Source organism: Musca autumnalis, unplaced genomic scaffold (assembly GCF_047663935.1).
Source record: "Musca autumnalis isolate F117 unplaced genomic scaffold, ASM4766393v1 scaffold_4, whole genome shotgun sequence".
NCBI classification, from domain to species: Eukaryota; Metazoa; Arthropoda; class Insecta; order Diptera; family Muscidae; genus Musca; species Musca autumnalis.
Window position 1 is genome coordinate 117832648 of NW_027411977.1, and position 19216 is coordinate 117851863.

Here is a 19216-nt window from a genome sequence, read left to right on the forward strand (position 1 = left end):
AAAAATTAACAATTTATTCGTTTGAACTTGTTTTTAATTGCGTTGCAGCAGAAGTTTTTGTTGTAACAATTCACCGATGCATCTGCATTTATTATTGCAAAATGTCAACAACAATAAAAATGTTCACCCTGCTATTGCCAGAATAGGCCATAATAAGAAAAAAATTTTAATCAACTGTTATCTGTGGCCTACCTGTAATTATTCTACCATGATTCCACCGAAGTGTCTGACATTTGATCTCCATTTGGGGTATTAAACGTTCCATATGAAATTTGTCGGTATTGTGAAGGTTTTAGCCTCATTATCACACCGAAATGGCTGAAATTTTTTACTTAGTCGTCGTTGAGGGTATAAATCTTTGTCCCAAAAATTTGTCGGTATATGTCCACGCCTTCATATAGCCCCACAGAACTGTGCCTCCCGATTTTCGATACTTTGAAGGTTGTGGCCACAGCAACCCACCGAAATTGCTGAAATTTGGTATTTAGTCTTTGTTGGAGGTAAAAGCGTTTCTGACTGAAATTCGTTGGTATAGATCTACGTTTCGATATAGCCCCCATAGAGTGACGTCAATATCCCACCGAAAGACTGAATTTTGTTATTAAGTCTTCCATAGGCTTATAAAATATTCCAGATGAGAATTATCAGTATAGGTCCGAGGGTTCCTATATCCCTTATAGAAGCTTACATCTTGATTTTACCGAAATATCGGAAATCTGGTATTTAGTCTTCTTTGAGTCTAAAACTTTCGGCCAGAAATTTGTAGGTATAGATCGACGTTGGGTGCCACCGTGGTGCAATGGTACGCACGCCCGCCTTGCACGCTGAAGGTCGGGGGTTCGATTCCCCGGCCAAGCAACATCAAACATTTTTCAACGGTGGCAAAATACCCCTCAGTAATGTTGGTGACATTTCCTGAGTTTGAAAAACTTCTCCATAAGTGGTGTCTTAAGACACGCCGTTCGGACTCGGCGATAAACAGTAGGTCCCATATCATTGAGCTAAATATGAATCGGGGTGCACTCATTGATATGAGAGAAGTCTCCCTTGTCCCGTATGGGATGTTGTGGAACAATGTTTTTTTTTTTTTTTTTTTTTTTGTATAGATCGACGTTTTGGAACGGTACCTCCCGAATTTCGGTATTTTCAAAGTTAGCCACATTGTTTACCGAACTTGATGAAATTTGGTGTTTAATCTTCTTCATAAACGAAAGGAAACTAATTGTTCCATTTTACGTCAATTTAACTCGTGGTGGAGGGCCGAACTGAAGGCCGTTCTTACTTGTTTTAGAATATTTTTCACTGTGCGTTAGCTGCCATTTACATCTGTGTGTTATATCAATTTTAACGTTTTCAGAAAATTTAGGATGATTTTAGTATTGTAAAATATGACAACACTTGGCGTGACTTCAACGCCACAAACGAAAATTTCGTTGCATATTTTTAGGAGAAAATATTAATTTGTTTTCAAGCTACAATTTTATTTGACCAACTCAAATGGGATTGAGTTAACCCATTCTATACCACTGTTTTTATTGGAATAATAAATATATTGAAATAATAAAATCAAATATTTGTATCTTATAGTTTTTTTTTTTGAATCCCAAAAACGAAGAAATTACAAGCATAGAAAACAGAAATATTCAGGTGAGATGGAATTGTGATTATTTTTCATTGATGTTGCTGTTGTTTGTTGATCGGCAAATTGACAAATGTAAGTATGAATGTATGTGTAACACTTATGTACGTAAAATGTGCAAGGAAGAAAACGAGAGCAAGGCAGCTGAGATACTGTGTGAGAGCCCCAAACATTGGGAAAGGTAAACAACATGTTTGTGTGCATTCGAAAACAAGAGCGGGAGAGGGAATCTATTAACGCAACGCAACAAGTACAAAAATAAAACCGACTCTTGAATTGAAATTTACGGTAGGTAAAACGTTTTAAGATTCTGTTTTCCAGTTTCAGTTGAGAGATTGTGTTTTAAATCGAACGGACGTGTGTGCGGAAAAAATAGTTCAAAATCGTGTTTAAAAGAAAACGAAGAAGAAATAAAACAGCAAATACCAATTACAACAACAAAAAAGCTAACCAAGATTATAATTTTGGTGTCTTAGTTTTTTGGAGAAATAAAAATGTAATATTCAATATTGTACCTATTATAAGGTGTAATTAAATAAAAAAAATCGAAGGGGAGAAAAGTGAAAAACATCTTGGAGTTTGAAGTTCAACATTTTTATAAAACGCAACAAAAATTGCCTATTTAAAACAATTTTTTCTGGCTTCAAGCTTAGGAATGTTGTATGGATAAGTTTTGTACGAATATTTTTTTCTTTCTTTTTTGAAATTTGCTAAACCAGTTTGTATTGTGTTGTGGTGATGTGATATGCTAGAGTATTTGTGTTAAAACAAAAAAAAAAAAAAAGAATAAGAAAAACGCATACCAAAACAAGCAACAACCGCAACCAGAGAACCAACTCCAATTCACTCATACACATCCACACAGGTCGGTCGGTTTGGTTGATTGGTACAGTGGGTCGGTAGCTGTGCCAAGCAGCTAAATATTTCAAAGAGGGGACAAATAGAACACCGGCCTGGCCCCAGTCACTGCTAAAGTTCCAAATAGACAAACAACAAATAATAATAATAAAAAGAACAACACGACAAAATACAAGAAAAACCATCACACGCTGAAACCAAATAACATACGACACGAAACAACATCTGTGGGGTAACCTAACCATCAGCCAGCCACCTCAACTTATTGAGTTGTTGTTTCTGATGAGAGAACACAGAAAAAAAGAGTCCAGAGCGCACGACGCAGAGCACTACGCTACGATATTCATTAGTGTTGTACACATGCCGCTTCTTGCCCCGCACACAAACCGTAAGGGGACCGCAAAAAATCGAAACGAAAAAGAAAATATTATTCCGTTGGTGGTGTTGGTAGCAGCTCGCTCAAAGAGTTGTTTGGAATTCATTTCAATCCGTCGTGGCAATCGGTTAAAATCAACGCGTAGTTCTACACTTGAATTAAAAAAAATTAACACAAATTATTACAAACAACAACAATGTGCAAATGTTAATAATAAAAAATGAAAACCAGTTTTAGTTAAGAATTATTAACAAAATTCCAATATAATTTTGTGTTGCCTAAAGTTAGTAAAAAAATTATTTTAAAATGGTTTAATGACAAAAAAAAGATTTTTTAAATTTTATATTATACAAATAAAAAGAATGAAAAGTGTTCAAAAACCTACATACTGTGTGTCATACAAGAATTAATATTTGAAAGTAAAATACTGAAAAGGATGTGATGGCAATCCAATATTTTGTTCAATTTGTTTCTAATAAGATTATAAAATTTTGAAGATTTCAAATTAATGACATCAACATTTTGAACAAAAATTGTTCTCAGAGGCGCACTGCAAACAAACTTAGGACAATTTCCTTATAAAAGAATGTCCTGTTACAAAAAATAAAAAAAAATAAAAACTAAAGAAATTTGATTAAATTAATATTCAAACCTAAAACTTGCGTTGCATCGATTTTGTCAAATATTTTCAATGACGTGGTTGATACATCTATTTATCGAGGAGATCAATTCCAAAGGAAGCCAAAGCAGTCACAGCTGATCAATTCCGTCCAATTTCTATACTACCCGTCAATAACAACATTTTTGAGCACCTTTTATATGATCAGTTAACATGTTACTTTTTAGAGAATCATTTATTTAATAAATTCTAATATGGATTTCGCAGAGGAAGGAAGCTACTGTTAATGTCCAAAACATCATGGGGGCTATTCGGAACGAACAAATCCTCGTGAGTTTTTTCTCTGAAGTATCAACTTAAAGGACAAAGTGATCAAACTCGCGGAGAATTTACCTTCAGAATAACCCCCCATTTGTAATGAATTGAATAAAGGAATATTTGTCGAAGGCCTTTGACCTCGTGGATCGTGATATTCTTCTGCAAAAACTTTAACTGTACGGCGTAACTGGAAGCTTTATGGACTTTCTTAACACATAACTAATTGAATGAATCTCGAGACATGTATTTTATACATAGTTTCGGAGTCGGAGTCTGCGAGTTTTAGTTGAGCAATTTTTCTGAAAAATTAAATTATCGATTGAAAAGTTGTTAAAATTTCTTTTGTTTTTGTAACAACTACAAAACAATCAAATGAAATTGTTGTAAAATAAACAATGAGTAAAGTTGTTAAAAAGTTACAGAATAGGTCTCAAGGGGGACTTTTCAATCGATAAATGTTACAGAATGGGCCCACTGGAGTCGGAGTCTAACCGAAAAAAATCGATTCCGACTCCGGACAAAAATGTTTTTCTATATTCAACAAAAATAAATATCGAGAACATTTTTTTGCCCAATTAATCCTCAAAAAAATCTTGAAGTCCATGACAATCGAATTACAATTGCACATGTAGTGTGAATCTTCAAGAAATATATAAATATTTTGAAATATTCATTTCAGATCCCACAAATTCTTGTTCTAGGTCTTGTACATTCTTCTCAGAAAAACCTTATAGTATTTTCCTATTGTCTTTAAATGGGAGGACATTCTAGTTATTTTTTTTTATAAAAGGATCTATTGCACTCCCAAGGAGCCATTATGGTCTTGTATCCAGGGATATACATTTAAAAATACATACATGCTTTTTTTAACTGTGCAAAAGAGCTCTATTCGATAAAAATCTCCTCCAAATTTCATAGCTCTATCTTCATCCGTTTAGAAGATATGAGATATATATGTAATTATTAACGGCAGGATTGCAAACACATATGTATATCGATAAGCAAGTGAACAGAAAAGGAAACCAACTTATAGAACTATGTACTAACAACAATTTGCTTATTCTAAATGGTCGAAGGTGTGGAGATGTTAAGGGAGATCTGACTTTTCTTAATTCAATTGGTCAATCAGTAAAAGATATCTGCGCAGTATCACAAGAGATCTTCTTGTTTCTGAATTCTCTGTGGAAAATAGAACAGGATCGGACCCATCTGCCAATAAAACTAAACTACTTCAATGTGAAAACGCAACAATAAAGAAATATACTGTGCAAAGCTCCAAGGAAACTCCGATACATCTTTCAACAGAATCAGCGAAACAACATTGGATGATCGTGGAAAAATTATAAAATCGTCAATAATAACAGAACCAAACGGAAGAACGGTATTCACGCCAAAGCAATCGTGGTATAATGTTACAACGCGAGACAAAAAAATGTATGATCCCTTAAAGAACCACAAGTTAGGGGTAGTTTACACTATATGTAAATGTCATATGACATGAAATTTTCCATCGTTATATTTTCGCTAATATGTGCAATATTGGAGATTTTCCTTACGCCATTTACTCTATGCGTCCACACCAGCAAAAATGTAATAGAATTACGTCTTCACATTGCCTGCGTGGCATAATATGGAATGTTTTTATTTCGTGTCATATGACATTGATATATAGTGTAAACTACCTCTTATATAATACAGTGAAATCGAGACAAAGGTACTTAGAGTCCCACAAGGCCTATAAGCGCATTTCTGCATTAAGCAAAGAGATAAGATTAATTAAACTCGTTTTTCAAAATAGTCAGGCTAAATCCCATAACATTTTATTAAAACAACTTTAATGTATTAGTGGGAAAAAATTGGCCAAGGAGTAAGGCAGGGAAGACTATAGTTTCAGATCTCGCCACAGATCTTCATCAGTTCCCCTGTTTCTTGTTTTTCAACAAGAAACTTTTTATACCCGAGTGTCAATTGCCCGCTCAAATAGATACGTGTACAAAGAAACACTCTGATCGAGAATTTCTTTGGCACTACCTAAACTCGAGCAACTTCACTTGCAAACAAAACCAAAACTTTCCCACTGCTATGCGTTCGTCAATTCTCGACGAAAAAACACATAACTAATTTGTTGGTATTGCATACTACAGCAATAAACAACATTTCGACGGTGCCCGGTCTCCCAATTAGGAGGGTTGGAGTTTTTTTATTTGGGATGACGACTTCTATTTTGTTTTTCAAAATAGTCAGGCCTAATCCATTAGTCGTTGTTTTAATTTTTATTAAAACAACTTTAATTTATTAGTGGGAAAAATTGGTGATGTTTTCCAAGGAGTAAGGCACTATTTTGAAAAACAATTTTTTCCCACTAATAAATTAAAGTTGTTTTAATAAAATATTAAAACAACGACTATGGGATTAAGCCTGACTATTTTGAAAAACAAAATAGAAGTCGTCATCCCAAATAAAAAAACTTCAACCCTATTAATTATACTCGATAAAATTAATAATGTTAACGACGCAAAGCAGTGGCGAAAAACAGTGATCGAAATAAGAAATCAAAAGTTCTAACTATGTTCTGCAATATCAGCAAACAACTTTAAACATTATTTTGAAGGGCTATTAAATCCACAGTAGAATGAAGTTCAAATAAGTTATGCACCAAATTTGCCCGACTTCCGTATTGTCAGTTGCTTTGTATTCGTGCATGAAACTAGGGGTTCTTAAATCGAGTTCCATAGTAGAGTAATTTTATGAAATTGTAGTAGTGTGGAAATCGATAAAAGAACCCCTAGTTTCATGCACGAATACAAAGCAACTGACAATACGGAAGTCGGCCTTTGTATACATATCCTATCCTGGATAATGATATCAGTTTGGAAGAACTAAAGAATATGTTGAAAAAAGTGAAGATGAACAAGGTCGATTGAGAAGACCGAATTCCCTATGAACATATTGTCTATGCTCCAGAGAACATTCACAAAGCTTTAACGAAGAGATATAACATCATTCTCAATACAGAAATAATTGATAACTGTTTCTTCAAGATGTTTATATTTCCAATTCGCAAAAAAGGAGATACAACAGATCCGTCAAATTATAGAGGAATAGCATTTATGAATTATATGGCTAAAATAATGATGGGCATCTTAAATGAAAGGTTATGTAGCTGGGTAGAACACTATCAAGTCATAACCGAGTACAAAGCCGGATTTAACCACCAACAATATTTATAATCCTGCCTCTATCGCGAGTCACAAACATAAAGAAAACAAGAAAGTGTATACCTTTTTTGTTGATTTTGAGGTAGCATTCGACAATGTCTTCAGAATATCTTTAATTTACAAGCTATGTCAAATTAGCATATCCAGCAAGTTTGTTAAAATAATCGAAAACATATATAATAAAACAGAATGTGCGGTCTGGACAGGAATTATTACTTCGAAACTAATTCAGGGGTCAAACAAGATTGTTTGTTGTCGCCAATCCTCTTCTCGCTATACGTCAATGATGTACTTGAACATCTACAAGAGGAATCAATATTTGTAGCATAAGGCATCTATTATTATATACGGACGATATAGTACCCAGCAAAATGTTCGATGCCAAAGATGCCATTCAATCATGGATGCAAGTGATCTGGCATGTCATCTTATTAGCATCTTCAACGATGAATTTTATATGAGCGTGGACCCCAAAAGATGCTATTCATTTTTGGATCCAAAGCATGTCATTTACACCAATGCCTTGACATGTCGTTTTACCAATACTTTGGCATGTCATATCCACCAATGCTTTGGCATGTCATTTACACCAACCCTTTGCAATGACATTATCATATGACGAGAGTTTTAACAATGTTGGTTGTGATTTCGAGTCTCCGACAACATCAAGCCTATTGTAAATAATTAATTTTATATATTTAGAAAAATGTGTACAAATAAAAACTCAAAATTCAACTCTATTGAATCGATGGAATGGGTTCAAATGCTAATGGAAAGATCGGATCTTTCACGACTTCCTTTGAACCAATGCAAAAGATGCCATGAAATCACGTCATCGCATGGAACTCCTTCCTTCAAATTTTGCTGGGGTACTGTTGGCAGATGACATATCCACATTACGGACAATGATATCAAATCTAGAAGTCCATCTTTTACAACATGGAATTTCAAAGTTAACATGTGCAAATCACAAATACTAATGTTTAGAAAAGAAGGTCGACTAAGCAGAGATGAAAAATGGGCATACATGGGAGATGATATAAAATTTTTCAAGAATTACACTGACGACGAAACTCTCCTTTTCAAAACATGTAGAGGAGAGAATAAATCAATCTAAAATGGCCATAAATTCTACTTTGGCAAATTTTCTGAAAAAAACACGATATACAAATTCAAATGAAGTGGAAGTATATCTAGCTGTTCAGGCATGTGGTTTTTCATATTTTGATGGAATTGGCAAGCTGCAAGGTTACGTTAAAAAAAAAATCTGAAAATACGTTGCTTTACGCCCAACTATGCTTTAATGCTAGAGACATTCTCAGAAATCAGTCATTTATATACATTAAATTTGCACTTACAATATATCCATCAAATTTTGTACAAATTTCACGAAAACCGATTACCAAAGCAAATAACAAATATATTACTGGATGAAGATATATAGTGGGTAGCTGACGTTAAAACTAAAGCTCAACTATTGAATGTTCAGTGACCGAACATTGTGAACGAATACGAGTGGAAATTATTTAACACAAATATCATTGATAGTGAACAATTTCACATGCTTCATAAAAATTTAGAACTAAAACTTCAAAGTCAATCCAGAATATACATACAAACATTTACCCCCTGTTTTTGTAAAAAGTTTTATTCTTCTCACACGAATTGTCAAATTTTGTAGATCGATTTACTCGCTTTAGCGCAAATGTAGAGCGATAATTTTTAAATGAGGAATTCTTAGCGATGTATGGAACGGGTATACGAACAATTAGGTATGTATGTCTTCAGGGGGCTAAGCTATGGATGCCTAAATTATTACGAATATAGACGAACGAACAAAAATAAGTTACAAAAACAGGGGGTTAGATCACACCTGGGGAGAAATTTATTTTACTAATAAACCCTGGTTTTTAAAGCGAGATATGGTTTGATAAATTTAAATGCTACATCTTTTAATAGAGGAAACGGTGATAGAATGAGTACTTTGTGCCATCTAAATAAGGAGGAAACTATGCTGCACTTCTTAGGAGATTCTCCAGTCTTCGGGGAGTTTAGAATCTGTATATTCGAGACATCGAGGGTGCCGCCGTGATGCCATGGTGTGCACACCCGCCTTGCACGCTGAAGGTCGTTGACAAGATTCCCCGTCCGGCAACATCAAATTTTTAACGGTGGAAAAATACCCCTCACTAATGTTGGCGACATTTCCTTGGTATTCTAGCCATGTAAAACTTCTCTGCATGTAGTGTCTTAAGACATACCGCTCGGACTCGGTGATAAACAGTAGATCCCATATCATAGATGTAATATGAATCGGGGTGCACTCATTTATATGAGAGAAGTCTCTTCTGGGATTTTTGTGGAACAATTATAATTATTATATTCCAGACATCGATCCTATCAGAAAAAATGATAAACATACTATATGGTCGTGAAGTAAACAATTTACAATTAAAGTAAATACTCATTAAATTATGACAAATGTTTTTATCACAAAAAATTGCCAATTATTATTATTCAATTTTCTTTTTTGCGAAACCATTACCATGAATTCTTAGTATAAAAAACTTTGTAAAACATGACTTTGTTAATAAAGAAATATTTTTATATGATAATACAAATTATAAAAAGTCACCATTAAATTAAATCGCAACTGAATTTATTTCCTCAGCTCGCATTTAATAAAAGCACAACTGATTTTGTTTCACTGTCCAAAAGGTTTTTTATATTGTATTTCCATTGCCAGTTGCGATTTCGATTTCGACTTGGACTCGAACTCCACTCCATTATTAATTTCCGTATCGTGAATTAACGCAAATTGTTCGCAACTTAAGTCGGAAATTTAGAACAAAATTTTAGAAATTTATACACTCTTCTCTGTCATTGGAAAAATGATTTTGCTGTTTGTAGGGATCTACAAACTGGCTTGCTTACCAATAAACTGTATCAAAAGGAGTGCACACAACTCTACATTGCACGACTTCCAATATTAGGTCTTTCTGGTTACCCCAAAAATTTGTAACAATTTGTACCAATTGTTGCTGGAAGTCGCCTGTTAACACAAAATGTCAGCAAAAGAGAGCGATTCGAGAGACATTTTGACAGTTCTTTTACTGATAGTTTTGCAAATTTCTTCTAGCAAGCACTTGCAACTCTTCTTCTTCCTGAAAACAATCAATCATCTGTTATTAATTATTTGATGATTTACGTTTGTGCAATCGTGGAAAAATTTCTTTTTTGGGCCATTTTCTTTCTTATTTCTAATAAAATACAACATTTTTGCTTGCTTTGGTTCCTTCATTGGCGGACAAATTGTTCTGTGTGTCTGGAAAGGTGTCTGTTTACTTTTCACAATTTTCTTGTAAAAGAGAATAAAAACTCCTTACTCTCTGAGAAAGTTCTTGCTGAACAATTCTTGCTGGGAAAGTAACCAGACAAACCTATTATGTGAGGTGTGAATTATTTTCTTTTTTTAATTATACAATTTCGTTAACAATTCCTAGTCATTGAGCCACTGTATTTACTTTATATAATTGTCGAAAATAAAAGTATTGTGCATGCAACAATAAAAAATTCAGTACAATGCAAAAATGTAAACAAAATTATATGAAAAAGTAAACCGACAAAAACAAATTACAGACTTATTTATTTTTTATGAACTACGTCATCATAAAAAACCGATCTCGCTGAGGTGTGTAATTTGTGTGTGATTTTTTTTGTAATGGTATTAAAACAAGTTTTTAGTTCTCCCGCCCGCCGGGAGGGAGCAGTTGTTTGTGCGACTCGGTCTCTGCTCTTGCTGTAAATTAAGGTCAACAAAGTTATTAAGCCGAGCTTTTTCACTTCTCCAACAATATTGAAATGTTTTCACTTCTCCCGAATAAATATCTCACGAAAACAAAAACTAACATTAACATATTTAAATTTATTGTGTACTCTCCTGAGAGTTTTTTTCCAATAACTCATTTTTTCTCTTTTCCAGCTTCGATCAACATAAACAACATTGTAAATACTGGAGGAGTAAAACAGTATCTGGTAATGATCAACAACAACAGCACCAGCAACACCGGCCACGAAACTTAAAAAAAGAAACCAACAAGTCTTACTGGAGGTGGTAGAGGAATCTCAACAAAAGTATCACTTGAAAGCGAGTACAGCGAGCGCTCAAAGATTAGTCGTTGTCGTCGTCAGCGCGCGGATAGAAGTTAAGAAATATAAAGCGAAAAAACGAAAGAAACAAAAATACGCGAAACGCGGCGTTTTACCAAGAAAACTAAAAAAAAAAAAAAACAAAACAGTAGAATTTTCTGCTTAGGGAGACAGAAAACCCAAATTATTGTAAATTCAAAGCTTATCTTTGATTTGTTTTCTTCGTTTCTGAAAATTTTCCGGTTTCTTTGGGTGAACTCTAAAAACGACATTGTTTGTCTGTTACGCGTTATCTCCTGGCATTTTTTCTGTTCGTAAAACAAATCGTAACATTTACAACAACAAAGTCACAATCACAGAACATTAAAACAAAACGTGTGCGCATGACTTTCAAATCTTTCTAAGACCTTTCTAGTTCGTTTTTGCAACATCATTGAAAAGAATTTTGAAAAAAAAGAAAGGATTACTTCGTGTGTGTGTGTGTGCGTTTTAGAAATAAGGGAGAGTTTTTAGCAGTTAACGCGCTTGCCAGTTGCTGGTTCTACGCCTATTGGGATAAAGCTTTTCTTTTTATTGGCAGTTATATAAAAATCATTCACGCTGGATTTGGGATACTACGAAGCTGTTAAAGGTAAGTTAAGCCATTTTTTCTACAGAGTAAATTATTAAGCGAAATGCCTTGGAGGGCAGAGAAGGACAACAGTATATGACTATTTAATGAAATGAAGGTATCAACAAAAATTGACGAAACGTCGGGATAAATTAAATAGAGAGGAATTTTCGTTTACAGAATTTAGGTCTACAAGCTAAAAAAAAAGTACAAATAAACCTAAACGGACCAAGAAAACAAGTTAAAAAGTATCAGTCGGCTTTGCCGACAGAGATATACCCTCAGCCTGTGTATATTGAAACAATTTTTTCCCAAAATACGTATGTATTTATGGGGTTTTAAAAATTTTGGGCGTTTGAACAGATCGACGGATCGACATTGACCGCTATGGAAGTGGATCTCCAGCCGCAACATATGGTGCCATAGGGGGTTTTTACACTCTTCGGTCTGTTTGCTCAAGAAGTATGGACTTGCCCCTAAAAAAACTTTAACCATCGTAAATGAGCAACGAATGCAAGTTGCTTCAACAAAAATCAAAGTGATTCGATATCAGGTCTTAAAGTGAACTTATCCGAAATTTTGTGTGGGAGGTACCGGATGGAGTGGACAAATATAGTCCATATTTGAACCTGATCTATATCTGGTAGATATATTAGGATGTGTAAAGTATAGACCAATCTGGCCACTCCCTTCAAGAGTTACCGTACGAACAATTTTTTCGAACATTTTTGAAATTTTGTGGAAGAGGTACCTTAAGGAGTGGACCGATATGGCTTATCTTTAAACTTAAACTATATTTGGACAAAATATTACTAAGACAATATTTTGGACCGAATCAGCAGATCCGTTCGAGAGTTATCTTGCGCTCCAACCACCTTACACGGTGTCATAGGGGTTTTTTGCAACTTTCACGCTATTTTCTCAGGAGGTATGGACTTGCCCCTGATGAAACTTGTACCGTCGTATGGAGGGCAGTGAATACAACTTGCTAAAACAAAAATCAAAGCGATTCGAGAGATGGCCCTAAACTGAATTTTTCCGAAATCTTGTGTGGGAGGTACCCGAAGGAGTGGACCTATTGAGACCATATTGGAACCTCATATTACCCTGGTAGAAAGTTTACACTATACGAAATATGGACCAAATCGGTCACTTCCTTCAAGAGTTATCGTGCGCACAAACTTTCCGAACATTTTCGAACTTTTGTGGGGGAGGTACCGGAAGGAGTGGACCGATGTAGCTCATCTTCGAACTTAAACTAAGTTTGGGCAAAATATTACAAAAGCCAAAATTTGAACCGAATCGGTTAATCCGTTCGAGATTTATAGTGCGCTCCAGCCAGCAGGACAGACAGACAGACGGACGGACATGGCTAGATCGACTCCAAATTGTGTGAAACACATTTCGTCCAAACATACTTGGGGTCTAAAACCATTATTTCGATGAGGCACATTTTCATCGTATCAAAGTGTATATACCCTCCTTAGCCTAAAGGCTGAGGGTATAATAAAAAATCATCACCGAAATATGGCGCAAAACAAGTAATTGCAGCCTAAAAAGATTATTCCAACTGTGAAGTATGAAGGAGATTCAGTTATGGTATGGAACTGCTGTCGATCAGTGTTGCTGGAGAACCTGAAGTTTTTTTGAAACGAATACGGACAGGATTATGTATCTGGATAAGATCAGAATGTGTCTATTAAATCAGCCGTTCTTTCAAAAAGGGTGTATAAAAGCAGTTTTTCTTTCAGAAAGGGTCTATGGAAGCAGTCTTTTTTCAGGAACGGTCTACAAAAGCAGCCTTTCTTTCAGAAAAGGTCTATAGAAGCAGCCTTTCTTTCAGAAAGGGTATATGGAAGCAGCCTTTCGTTCCAAAAGGGTTTACAGAAGCACCATTTTTTTTCGAAACATTTTATGGAAGTACCTTTTCTTTCAAAAAAGGTCTTTTGAAACACCCTTTCTTTAAGAAAAGGTCTATCGAAGCACCCTTTCTGTTAGAAACGTTCTATAGAAGCAGCCTTTCTTTTAATAAGGGTCTATAGGAGCACCCTTTCTCTCCGAAAGGGTCTATAGAAGCAAACGTTTCTTTCAGTATAGGAGCACCCTTTCTCTCCGAAAGGGTCTATAGAAGCAAACGTTTCTTTCAGTATAGGAGCACCCTTTTTTTAAAAAGGGTCTATAGAAGCACCCTTTCTTTCCGAAAGGGTCTATAGAAGCACCCTTTCTTTCCGAAAGGGCCTATATAGAAGCAGCCTTTCTTTCCGAAAGGGTCTATATAGAAGCACCCTTTCTTTCCGAAAGGGTCTATAGAAGCACCCTTTCTTTCCGAAAGGGTCTATAGAAGCACCCATTTTTTAGAAGGGGTCTATAGAGGCAGCGTTTCTTTCCGAAAGGGTCTAGAGAAGCACCCATTTTTTAGAAGGGGTCTATAGAGGCAGCGTTTCTTTCCGAAAGGGTCTATAGAAGCACCCATTTTTTAGAAGCGGTCTATAGAGGCAGCGTTTCTTTCCGAAAGGGTCTATAGAAGCACCAATTTTTTAGAAGGGGTCTGTAGAGGCACCCATTCTTTGCGAAAGGGTCTATAGAAGCACCCTTTCTTTCCGAAAGCGTTTATAGAATCACCCTTTCTTTCAAAAGGGTATATAGAAACACCCTTCCTTTCCAAAAGGGTATATAGAAACACCCATTGTTTCCGAAAGGGTCTATAGAGGCCCCATTCTTTCAGATGGAGTCTACAGAAGCACCCATTCTTTCAGAAGGGGTCTATAGAGGCACCCTTTCTTTCAGAGGTGGTCTATAGAAGCACGCTTTCTTTCCGAAAGTGTCTACAGAAGCACCCATTCTTTCAGAAGGGGTCTATAGAGGCACCCTTTCTTTCAGAGGGGGTCTATAGAAGCACGCTTTCTTTCCGAAAGGGTCTACAGAAGCACCCATTCTTTCAGAAGGGGTCTATAGAGGCACCCTATCTTTCAGAGGGGGTCTATAGAGGCACCATTTCTTTCAGGAAGTGTCTGTAGAAGAACGCTTTCTTTCCGAAAGGGTCTGTAGAAGCACCCTTTCTTTCCGAAAGGTTCTATAGAAGCACCCTTTCTTTCCGAAAGGGCCTATAGAAACACTCATTCTTTCCAAAAGCGTATATAGAAACACCCTTTGTTTCCGAAAGGGTCTATAGAAGCACCCTTTCTTTTCGAAAGTGTCAATAGAAGTACCATTTCATTCCGAAAGGGTCTATAGAAGTACCATTTCATTCCGAAAGGGTCTATAGAAGCACCCTTTCTTTCCGAAAGGGTCTATAGAAGCACCCTTTCTTTCCGAAAGGGTCTATAGAAGCACCCTTTCTTTCTTAAGGGGTCTATAGAAGCACCCTGTCTTTCTGAAAGGGTCTATGGAAGCAGCCTTTCTTTCCGAAAGGGTCTATAGAAGCACACTTTCTTTCCAAAAGAGTCTATAGTAGTACCCTTCATTTCCGAAAGGGTCTATGGAAGCACACTTTCTTTCCGAAAGGGTCTATAGAAGCACCCTTTCTTTCCGAAAGGGTCTATGGAAGCACCCTTTCTTTCAAAAAAAGGGCCTATAAAAGCACCATTGTGTTGGGTGGCGGATCTTATGTCGGGCATTCTTCCGTTGCGATTGATGAGGGATGATATACTAGTACGGCATTCACACTTTATATTGCCTCCGTAATGCTTTCGAGCCTGCCTCATTGATTTAGAGGTTTTTGCTTAAGCCTTTGGACCTCTCTCTCTCTCCAGATCATGAAGATTTCTACTGACATGACTAGGTGAGACGAGCCCGTCCAATTGCCACGATTTAGTGGATCCCTATCAACTCACAGCCGTAGCATCCAAGCAGATAAGGCATCGACAACATCTTGTTGCATTGATGTACCGGTAAAATATTCGTCTCCTTATGAGAAGGCACCCTGTTGCAGCCTTCATGGAGGAATTCTGATAGGTTTAAATATTTTTCGAAATTTTGCCTGTTAGGGCGAAGATCATTTTTTTAATGATTTTATTAATTTTCTCGTTTAGAGTTAAGCTTAATGATCTGAAATTATTTGCAAGTGAAAAAGGAAAGCCATGGACTCGAACCCACATAGTCACCAAATTACGTTACCTGGTTTCATTGGTGGTAAAGCAAATCTTCGGACGTATCGACTATGTAATGGCTTCTCTGTCCTAGAACTTATCGTTATGGTGACTATGTGGGTTCGAGTCCATGGCTTTCCTTTTTCACTTGCAAATAATTTCAGATCATTAAGCTTAACTCTAAACGAGAAAATTAATAAAAAAAATATTTTTCTTTGCGTAGCGAAAATATTTGCATATCACACTGACGCTGCTGACAAGGTTTTTTATTGTCAGCAACCTATGTGCTGCCGGCCACTACTTTTGAGCTTGCCGCAAGACATGGACAAACTTAACATGCTGACGAACATTACACCCAATATCTTGGGGTAGATAGTAGTCGTAGTTAGGACACCATCTACCAATATGTGCAGAGAGAGAGCCTCATTCTAGCCGTCAATGTTGTTAATAGTGTGGCAATGGATTTAGTGGTGAATATTTTTATATTCTTCAGATAGAAGACCTATATTAAGGCAGCTATGTAGATATTTAACCTATCTCACATACATATGTCATCAACGATAGGACCCGATGCCAAGATCGTACAATCATCCGCATACACGTATACCAGTGTATGTATATTCATTTCGAAGGTTCTCTCTATATTTGTGTACTACCTCATGAAATGCGATTTCCGCCGATAATAAATACAAAAGTGGCGCCCAAACTAGCATTTATGACATTTTTCAAAGAAACACCAGAAAAACAGTGGCATAAATCTCTTAAAACCTCTATTTGGTAAGCTGATTTTCCATACAATTTATCAAACTCATTGCCTCCAAGAACAGTTGCATACCCACGAAGTTTTTCTTTTCGAAAAACATTGTCAAAATTAATAAGGTTTACACCCATGATGACTATTAAACCTCTACAATTATGTCCAATAAAAATAAACAACCAATATGCATGTATATAATTCCCATCCATATAAGGACCTTGAAAGTAAAGACATCACACACCGACATCAAAAGCACCAAAATCCATTTTAGCATATAAACAAAATTTTATTGATTATAATCCTGGAATTAATTAAATTAAGGCCCATCCATAACATTGCCACACCACTCGGCATTTTAACATGCCCTCGGGCACTTTAAAACAACATTAACTCCCACACACATGCGCACCGTGCCGGCTACCAACCAAACATGGGCTTCCTCCTCTTCTTTGCTAGCTCGTAGTTTTGCTTGGGATTCGCAAAAAAACTTAAACAGTTTCAAGTTTCGTTCGCCCATATGTATGAGGAAGTAAAAGAGTTCGACCACAACAACGACTACGAAGCAACAACATTGATGATGTGATGCTGAAAACCAACACCCAGAGTACCGCTCAGTCCCAGTTAAGTCTAGGCACCACAGAAAACACAGCAATATGGACATCATCTTCATCATCAGCATCTTTAGCAAGAAATACAAATACCATAAATTTCAAAGTTTACTTAGGGAGTCGCAAAGTTTATGGCGCGTTGAGTATTTCAACGATGAACGTAAAGACCATTTCTACACAATGACGACGGAAGACGACGGTGATGATGATGTTGTTGAAGACTGGAGCAAAACAGAAAAATTGAAAAATTAAACATAAACAATATGACCGACTATTTTTTTGTGTTTATTAATGGACAGTGGAATGAATTCGTTGGGAATTTTTGCTTTGAATGTGAAATTGCTTAGGTCATTTGATTGTTTTATTTGAGAAAATGTTACCATAAATAATAAACTTAGGACAGAAGTAAGACATATTGTAGTGTGTCATTTAAGGGGCCCCACGTTGGGCGCCAATTTTATTAGGTAATTTGTGAATATGTGTTTGAACCTTCTGGTCCATAATGAACCCGAAAAGTATTCAGTTTTTAAGTGGTAGATCAAATTGATGTACTTTCTTAAAAGCCACAAAATAGTATAGTTTCTGATATCGCCACCTACCCCCATCAGTTCTCTTAGAAAGGGTCTATAGAAGCACCCTTTCTTTCAGAAATGTTTGATATAAGCACAATTTATTTCAGAAAGCGTCTATAGAAGCACCATTTCTTTCAGAAATGTTCAATAGAAACACCCTTTGAGAAATGTTCAATAGAAACACCCTTTGAGAAATGTTCAATAGAAACACCCTTTGAGAAATTTTCAATAGAAACACCCTTTGAGGGTCTATAGAAGCACCCTTTCTTTGAGAAAGGGTCTTTCAGAAAGGGTTTATAAAAGCATCCTTTCTTTCATTAATGGTCTATAGAAGCACCCTTTCTTTCAGAAAAAGATTTACAGAAGCAACCTTTTTTTTAGGAAGGGTCTGCAGAAGCTCGCTTTCTTTCAGGAAGGTTCTATAGAAGCAACCTTTCTTTCAGGAAGGGTCTATAGAAGCTACATGTCTTTCAGGAAGGGTATATAGAAGCATCCCTTTTTTCAGAAAGGGTCTAAAGAAGCGACCTTTTTTCAGAAAGTGTCTAAAGAAGCGACCTTTTTTCAGAAAGTGTCTAAAGAAGCGACCTTTTTTCAGAAAGTGTCTAAAGAAGCGACCTTTTTTCAGAAAGGGTTTAAAGAAGCGACATTTTTTCAGGAAGGGTCTATAGAAGCAACGTTTCTTAGAGAAAGAGTCTATAGAAGCAACGTTTCTTAGAGAAAGAGTCTATAGAAGCACCCTTTCTTTGAGAAAGAGTCTATAGAAGCACCCTTTCTTTGAGAAAGAGTCTATATAAGCACCCTTTCTTTGAGAAACGGTCTATAAAAGCAACCTTTCTTTGAGAAAGGCTCTACAGAAGCATCCTTTCTTTGAGAAAGAGTCTATATAAGCACCCTTTCTTTGAGAAACGGTCTATAAAAGCAACCTTTCTTTGAGAAAGGGTCTACAGAAGCATCCTTTCTTTGAGAAAGGGTCTATAAAAGCACCCTTTGTTTTAAAAAAAATGTCTATAGAAGCTCCTTTCTTTCAGAAAAGGTCTACAGAAGCACCCTTTCTTTGAGAAAGGGTCTATAGAAGCACCCTTTCCTTGAGAAAGGTCTATAGAAGCACCCTTTCCTTGAGAAAGGGTCTATAGAAGAACCCTTTCTTTGAGAAAGGGTCTATAGAAGCACCTTTTTTTTGAGAAAGGGTCCATAGAAGCAACCTTTTTTAAAAAAAGGTCTATAGAAGCATCCTTTCTTTGAGAAAGGGTCTATAGAAGCACCCTTTCTTTGAGAAAGGGTCTATAGAAGAATTCTTTCTTTGAGAAAGGGTCTATAGAAGCACCCTTTCTTTGAGAAAGGGTCTATAGAAGCACCCTTTCTTTGAGAAATTGTCTATAGAAACACCCTTTCTTTGAGAAGGGG

At 36.1% G+C, this 19216-nt stretch overlaps 1 protein-coding gene across 5 annotated transcripts in view; it reads left to right on the forward strand.

Annotated features, from left to right (window-relative positions):
• Window positions 1-1943: 1943 nt before the first annotated feature.
• Window positions 1944-19216, forward strand: part of kst (spectrin beta chain, non-erythrocytic 5 kst) — a 204228-nt gene continuing 186955 nt past the window's right edge. For 3 of the 5 annotated variants that reach the window (XM_073983951.1, XM_073983945.1, XM_073983947.1), the window contains exons 1-2: window positions 1944-2135; window positions 11011-11808. The gene's annotated coding sequence lies outside the window, so the exon portion shown is untranslated. Of the gene's footprint in view, window positions 3157-11010; window positions 11809-19216 lie in introns of all 5 variants that reach the window. The other 2 variants (XM_073983946.1, XM_073983948.1) reach the window with 1 other exon arrangement.